Raw genomic sequence first — 7,599 nt, 5'->3', positions numbered from 1 at the left:
TTCAGAAAACCACTGTCACTAAATACAGTTTGTCGCTACATCTGTTAGTGCAAGTTTAAGCTCCACTATGCAAAGCGAAAGCCATTTATCAACAACATCCAGAAACTCCGCCGGCTTCTCTGGGCCCAAGATCATCTAAGATGGACTGATGCTAAGTGGAAAAGTGTTCTGTGGTCTGACGAGTCCACATTTCAAACTGTTTTTGGAAATATTCAACATCGTGTCATCCGGACCAAAGAGGAAGCGAACCATCCAGACTGTTATCGAAGCAAAGTTCAAAAGCCAGCATCTGTGATGGTATGGGGGTGCATTAGTGCCCAAGGCATGGGTAACTTACACATCTGTGAAGGCACCATTAATGCTGAAAGGTACATACAGGTTTTGGAACAACATATGCTGCCATCTAAGTGCCGTCTTTTTCATGGATGCCCCTGCTTATTTCAGCAAGACAATGCCATGCCACATTCAGCACGTGTTACAACAGCGTGGCTTTGTAAAAAAAGAGTGCGGGTACCTTCCTGGCCTGCCTGCAGTCCAGACCTGTCTCCCATCGAAAATGTGTGGCGCATTATGAAGCGTAAAATACGACAGCGGAGACCCGGGACTATTGAACGACTGAAACAAGAATGGGAAAGAATTCCACTTTCAAAGTTTCAACGATTAGTTTCCTCAGTTCCCAAACGTTTGAGTGTTGTTAAAAGAAAAGGTGATGTAACACAGTGGAGAACATGCCCTTTCCCATCTACTTTGGCACGTGTTGCAGCCATGAAATTCTAAGTTAATTATTATTTGCAAAAAAAAAATGATGTTTATGATATCTTGTCTTTGTAGTGCATTCCATTGAATTTGGGTTGAAAAGGATTTGCAAATCATTGTACTCCGTTTATATTTACATCCAACACAATTTCCCGACTCATGTGGAAACGGGGTTTGTATGAGGCGGGCCAACTAAACTGTTTGCGGGGCGCAAATGGCCCCGGGGCCGCACTTTTGACACCACTGAGTTAGCATGATGCAAGAAGTGTGAAGTGACACAAATCCATCCTCTTTTTGGTACCGGCTCTTCTTCTGTGCATAAATCCTCCCCTTCCTGGAGTGAATATCCCCTTTTTTTATTCCTTAATCTTTATTACCTAATAAAATCTCGTTTTCATGTCCTTTCTCAGCAGTGTACAGTACGATAGTGTCAGCGTGTAATATGGAGCTTTGTCTGACTTAAAGCTGCCAAAGATGAGATTAGAATGGCGAGTGAAAGTGAAAGTTGAGGATTTTTTTGTAAATCCTTTTTTGTCTAATTATTATGCTGAGCTGAACGCTAATTGTCGAGATCCGACACCCTCGCTAGGAAAATGCACACTTGACGTTCCTCAGCATTTGTAAGTGTGAGTGTAGTGTGCGCTTGCCACTCTATTTGAAAATAAACACTTTTCCTAAATGCGTTATCGTGATGCTAATTTACATTGGATATGGATGGATGCCATTGACATGCTACTGAATAGCATTAGCGATGTTACATGGTGACTTCAACACCTCCGGTCATGAAAACTACACTTACGATGCACATTACAATCAAATAGCTGGTGTGTGATAAGTACAATACTTACAGTACGAACACTTTGTAGGACTCGACCAAAGACAAGACTGGCCCATTCAACATAAAAGCCTACTGAAACCGACTACTACCGACCACGCAGTCTGATAGTTTATATATCAAAGATGAAATATTAACATTGGAACACATGCCAATACGGCCTTTTTAGTTTACTAAATTACAATTTTAAATTTCCCGCTGAGTTTCTTGTTGAAAACGTCGCGGAATGATGACGCGTGTTTGTGACGTCACCGGTTGTAACGGACTTATTAGCCCAGCACCACTTACGGCTAAAAGTCGTCTCTTTTCATCGCATAATTACACAGTAATTTGGACATCTGTGTTGCTGAATCTTTTGCAATTTGTTCAATTAATAATGGAGACTATAAAGAAGAATGCTGTTGGTGGAAAGCGGTGGATTGCAGTTACATTTAACACCGAAACACAGCCGGTGTTTCTTTGTTCGTTGTGAAGCTTTAACGCAGAGCGGTCAAGCGAACATGTTTCTCTATGTCAACCAGCAAGTCTTTGGATGGGAAAATTGTGATATTAAGTCAGCTCTTACCGGACACTTGAGTGGATTACGCGACCTCATCCTGCAGCTCAGAAAGGCAGCTGTGATATTGGCTCCTCGGCTTCTCTCAGAGACACTGGCGTTCACCGCAGCCATCTGACTTTCAGGTATGACTTTACAATCTCACTAAAACATTATTAAAACAATAAGCAGATAAGGGATCTTCCAGAATTATCCTAGTAAATGTGTCTAATTACACCTGAAATGCTAACACTGCCGCCGCCTGGAGGCTTTGCCTTTTTTTTTTTTTTTTAGTGCCTCACTCTAACTTTCCTCATCCACAAATCTTTCATCCTCGCTCAAATTAATGGGGAAATCTTTGCTTTCTCGGTCTGAATAGCGCTTGCTGCTGGAGGCTATGATTATAAACAATGTGAGGATGTGAGTAACCCTACAACCCGTGACGTCACGTGCACATCGTCTGCTACTTCCGGTACAGGCAAGGCTTTTTTATTACCGACCGAAAGTTGCGAACTTTATCGTGGATGTTCTCTACTAAATCCTTTCAGCAAAAATAGGGCAATATCGCGAAATGCTCACGTATGACACATAGAATGGACCTGCTATCCCTGTTTAAATAAGAACATCTAATTTCAATAGGCCTTTAACATTTAGCAACACACAAGTACCGGGATTTCAAACCGTTGAGTATCAATTCCCAGATATCAGGAATTAGTACCATATCAATTTGAAGGTAAACTGGAACTCATCCCTAGATCCTCTCGACATCCATTGCTTTCGGTCTCCCCTAAGGGGGGGGGTTATCCACATATGCGGTCCTCTCTGCAAGGTTTGTCAATGTCATCATAGTCACTGTCACCGACGTCCCACTGGGGTGAGTTTTTCCTTGCCCTGAAGTGTCGTTGTGGTTTGTGCAGCCCTTTGAGACACTTGTGATTTAGGGCTATATAAATAAACATTGATTGATGATCCCTAGGGACCAGGGATAGGTGAAGTGATGAAGTCTAATAAGAGTAGACTGACATGTGTAATAATATGATGGCTATGTCGCATTTACGCTTAACTATACGATAAGCAGGCTACATATCTTGCTAGATTCTTGCTTGGATTTCATTTCAAGTAGCGAAATGACACTTATCCTGTGTTCTTGCATCTTTATGAAACTGAAAGAAAGATAATAAATTACAAACCTTTGAGATGCTTTATTTCAACGCTCGGTTCTGAAGTGTCTTATGCTTTGGTTTACTCTCGTTCCTTGCTAGACTCAGGTTCATACAGTATATGTACGCTTGAATGCTAAAATTCGTATCTGTTGCCATTGCTCATAGACATCAGAACATAATCCCAATTTATGATACATTTCCAGATTACTGTTGACATTGATGCGCATAGCGGGAAATGAAGCGGAGCTGTCCATTCTTGTCCAAAGAGGCCACCTCTGGGGACTTTGTGATGGAAAATTAGTTCGGAGAAGACCATGATCATGACGAACAACACTGCAGGATTCCTCACCAACATTTAGGTCAACGGTCAGTCTCTCGAAGGCTCTAATCAGGTTCATATACATTGTCAACGACGAAGGCTCCCACCCATATGCGCTCTCTAGGATGGCCCAGGCCAAATCTGTTCTTACCCAACTGAAACCTGTCTGGAAAGCCAGACACATCCGCCTGAAGTCCAAGGTGCTCCTCACATGTTCACTAGTTAAATCAATTCTCTGATAGGCATGTGAGTCATGGACTCTGAATGCAGAACTCCAGAAGAGGATCGAGGTAATGGAGACGAGAGGTTTCGAGAGATTGTTTGGCATGTGGCGAACATTGAGGTTTGCCACAGAACCACCAACTCCATCAGACCTCATGAAGATCTCCTGTTCACGATCAGAAAGAGTAAACTACGATGGTACAGACATGTCACAAAATCCAACTGACTTGCCAAGACTATAGTCCAGGGCACTGTACCTGGTAGAGGTGGAAGAATGTGACAGAGTGGACAAGCTCAAGCTTTTTAAAAGCACAGGAAGCAGCTAGAGATTGTGATGATGCCCTAATGACTTCCCCCTGCGGTTACGGGATGGAAAGAGAAACAGCTCAGCCTGAAGTCCAGGATGCTCTTCATCCGTTCACTAGTCCAATTGATCCTATAGTAGGTATGTGAGTCACAGACACTGAATGCAGAACTCCTCTGAAAGATCAAGGCAATGGAGACAAGATGTTTCAGGAGATTGTTTGGCATGTAACGAAAATTGATCTTTGCCACAGAATCACCATCTCCATCAGACCTCACGAAGATCTCCTGTTCAGGATCCGGAGGAGGAAACTACGACGGTACAGACATGTCACAAAATCCAACTGACTCGCCAAAACGATACTCCAGGGCAATGAACCTGGTAGAGGTGGAAGAATGTGACAGAGTGGACGAGTTGAAACTTCTTAAAAGCACAGGAAGCAGCTGGAGATTGTGATGAAGCCCAGACGACCTCCCCCCAGGGTTACGGGATGGAAAAAGAAACAGCTCAACCTGAAGTCCAAGGTGCTCCTCATGCGTTCACTAGTCCAATCGATCCTAAAGTAGGTATGTGAGTTTTTTAGACACTGAATGCAGAACTCTCCTGAAAGATCAAGGCAATGGAGACAAGATGTTTCAGGAGAATTGTTGGGCATGTGACGTACACTGAGGTTTGGCGCAGAATCACCAACTCCATCAGACCTCATGAAGATCTCCTGTTCACGATCAGAAAGAGTAAACTACGATGGTACAGACATGTCACAAAATCCAACTGACTTGCCAAGACTATAGTCCAGGGCACTGTACCTGGTAGAGGTGGAAGAATGTGACAGAGTGGACAAGCTCGAGCTTCTTAAAAGCACAGGAAGCAGCGGGAGATTGTGATAATGCCCAGACGACCTCCCCCCGGGGTTATGGGATGGGAAGAGAAATAGCTCAACCTGAAATCCAAGGTGGTCCTCATGCGTTCACTAGTCCAATCGATCATATAATAGGTATGTGAGTCACAGACACTGAATGCAAAACTCCCCTGAAAGATCAAGGCAATGGAGACAAGATGTTTCAGGAGAATTGTTGGGCATGTGACGAACATTGAGCTTTGCCACAGAATCACCATCTCCATCAGACCTCACGAAGATCTCCTGTTCAGGATCCGGAGGAGGAAACTACGACGGTACAGACATGTCACAAAATCCAACTGACTGGCCAAAACGATACTCCAGGGCAATGAACCTGGTAGAGGTGGAAGAATGTGACAGAGTGGACGAGTTGAAACTTCTTAAAAGCACAGGAAGCAGCTGGAGATTGTGATGAAGCCCAGACGACCTCCCCCCGGGGTTATGGGATGGAAAGAGAAATAGCTCAACCTGAAATCCAAGGTGGTCCTCATGCGTTCACTAGTCCAATCGATCCTATAATAGGTATGTGAGTCACAGACACTGAATGCAGAACTCTCCTGAAAGATCAAGGCAATGGAGACAAGATGTTTCAGGAGAATTGTTGGGCATGTGACGTACACTGAGGTTTGGCGCAGAATCACCAACTCCATCAGACCTCATGAAGATCTCCTGTTCACGATCAGAAAGAGTAAACTACGATGGTACAGACATGTCACAAAATCCAATTGACTTGCCAAGACTATAGTCCAGGGCACTGTACCTGGTAGAGGTGGAAGAATGTGACAGAGTGGACAAGCTCGAGCTTCTTAAAAGCACAGGAAGCAGCGGGAGATTGTGATAATGCCCAGACGACCTCCCCCCGGGGTTATGGGATGGAAAGAGAAATAGCTCAACCTGAAATCCAAGGTGGTCCTCATGCGTTCACTAGTCCAATCGATCCTATAATAGGTATGTGAGTCACAGACACTGAATGCAAAACTCCCCTGAAAGATCAAGGCAATGGAGACAAGATGTTTCAGGAGAATTGTTGGGCATGTGACGTACACTGAGGTTTGGCGCAGAATCACCAACTCCATCAGACCTCATGAAGATCTCCTGTTCACGATCAGAAAGAGTAAACTACGATGGTACAGACATGTCACAAAATCCAACTGACTTGCCAAGACTATAGTCCAGGGCACTGTACCTGGTAGAGGTGGAAGAATGTGACAGAGTGGACAAGCTCAAGCTTTTTAAAAGCACAGGAAGCAGCTAGAGATTGTGATGATGCCCTAATGACTTCCCCCTGCGGTTACGGGATGGAAAGAGAAACAGCTCAGCCTGAAGTCCAGGATGCTCTTCATCCGTTCACTAGTCCAATTGATCCTATAGTAGGTATGTGAGTCACAGACACTGAATGCAGAACTCCTCTGAAAGATCAAGGCAATGGAGACAAGATGTTTCAGGAGATTGTTTGGCATGTAACGAAAATTGATCTTTGCCACAGAATCACCATCTCCATCAGACCTCACGAAGATCTCCTGTTCAGGATCCGGAGGAGGAAACTACGACGGTACAGACATGTCACAAAATCCAACTGACTCGCCAAAACGATACTCCAGGGCAATGAACCTGGTAGAGGTGGAAGAATGTGACAGAGTGGACGAGTTGAAACTTCTTAAAAGCACAGGAAGCAGCTGGAGATTGTGATGAAGCCCAGACGACCTCCCCCCAGGGTTACGGGATGGAAAGAGAAACAGCTCAACCTGAAGTCCAAGGTGCTCCTCATGCGTTCACTAGTCCAATCGATCCTAAAGTAGGTATGTGAGTTTTTTAGACACTGAATGCAGAACTCTCCTGAAAGATCAAGGCAATGGAGACAAGATGTTTCAGGAGAATTGTTGGGCATGTGACGTACACTGAGGTTTGGCGCAGAATCACCAACTCCATCAGACCTCATGAAGATCTCCTGTTCTCGATCAGAAAGAGTAAACTACGATGGTACAGACATGTCACAAAATCCAATTGACTTGCCAAGACTATAGTCCAGGGCACTGTACCTGGTAGAGGTGGAAGAATGTGACAGAGTGGACAAGCTCGAGCTTCTTAAAAGCACAGGAAGCAGCGGGAGATTGTGATAATGCCCAGACGACCTCCCCCCGGGGTTATGGGATGGAAAGAGAAATAGCTCAACCTGAAATCCAAGGTGGTCCTCATGCGTTCACTAGTCCAATCGATCCTATAATAGGTATGTGAGTCACAGACACTGAATGCAAAACTCCCCTGAAAGATCAAGGCAATGGAGACAAGATGTTTCAGGAGAATTGTTGGGCATGTGACGAACATTGAGCTTTGCCGCAGAATCACCAACTCCATCAGACCTCATGAAGATCTCCTGTTCAGGATCCGGAGGAGGAAACTACGACGGTACAGACATGTCACAAAATCCAACTGACTCGCCAAAACGATACTCCAGGGCAATGAACCTGGTAGAGGTGGAAGAATGTGACAGAGTGGACGAGTTGAAACTTCTTAAAAGCACAGGAAGCAGCTGGAGATTGTGATGAAGCCCAGACGACCTCCCCCCA

This window comes from Nerophis ophidion, linkage group LG28, assembly GCF_033978795.1.
Source record: "Nerophis ophidion isolate RoL-2023_Sa linkage group LG28, RoL_Noph_v1.0, whole genome shotgun sequence".
Taxonomy (NCBI): Eukaryota; Metazoa; Chordata; class Actinopteri; order Syngnathiformes; family Syngnathidae; genus Nerophis; species Nerophis ophidion.
This window is presented reverse-complemented; position numbering follows the sequence as displayed.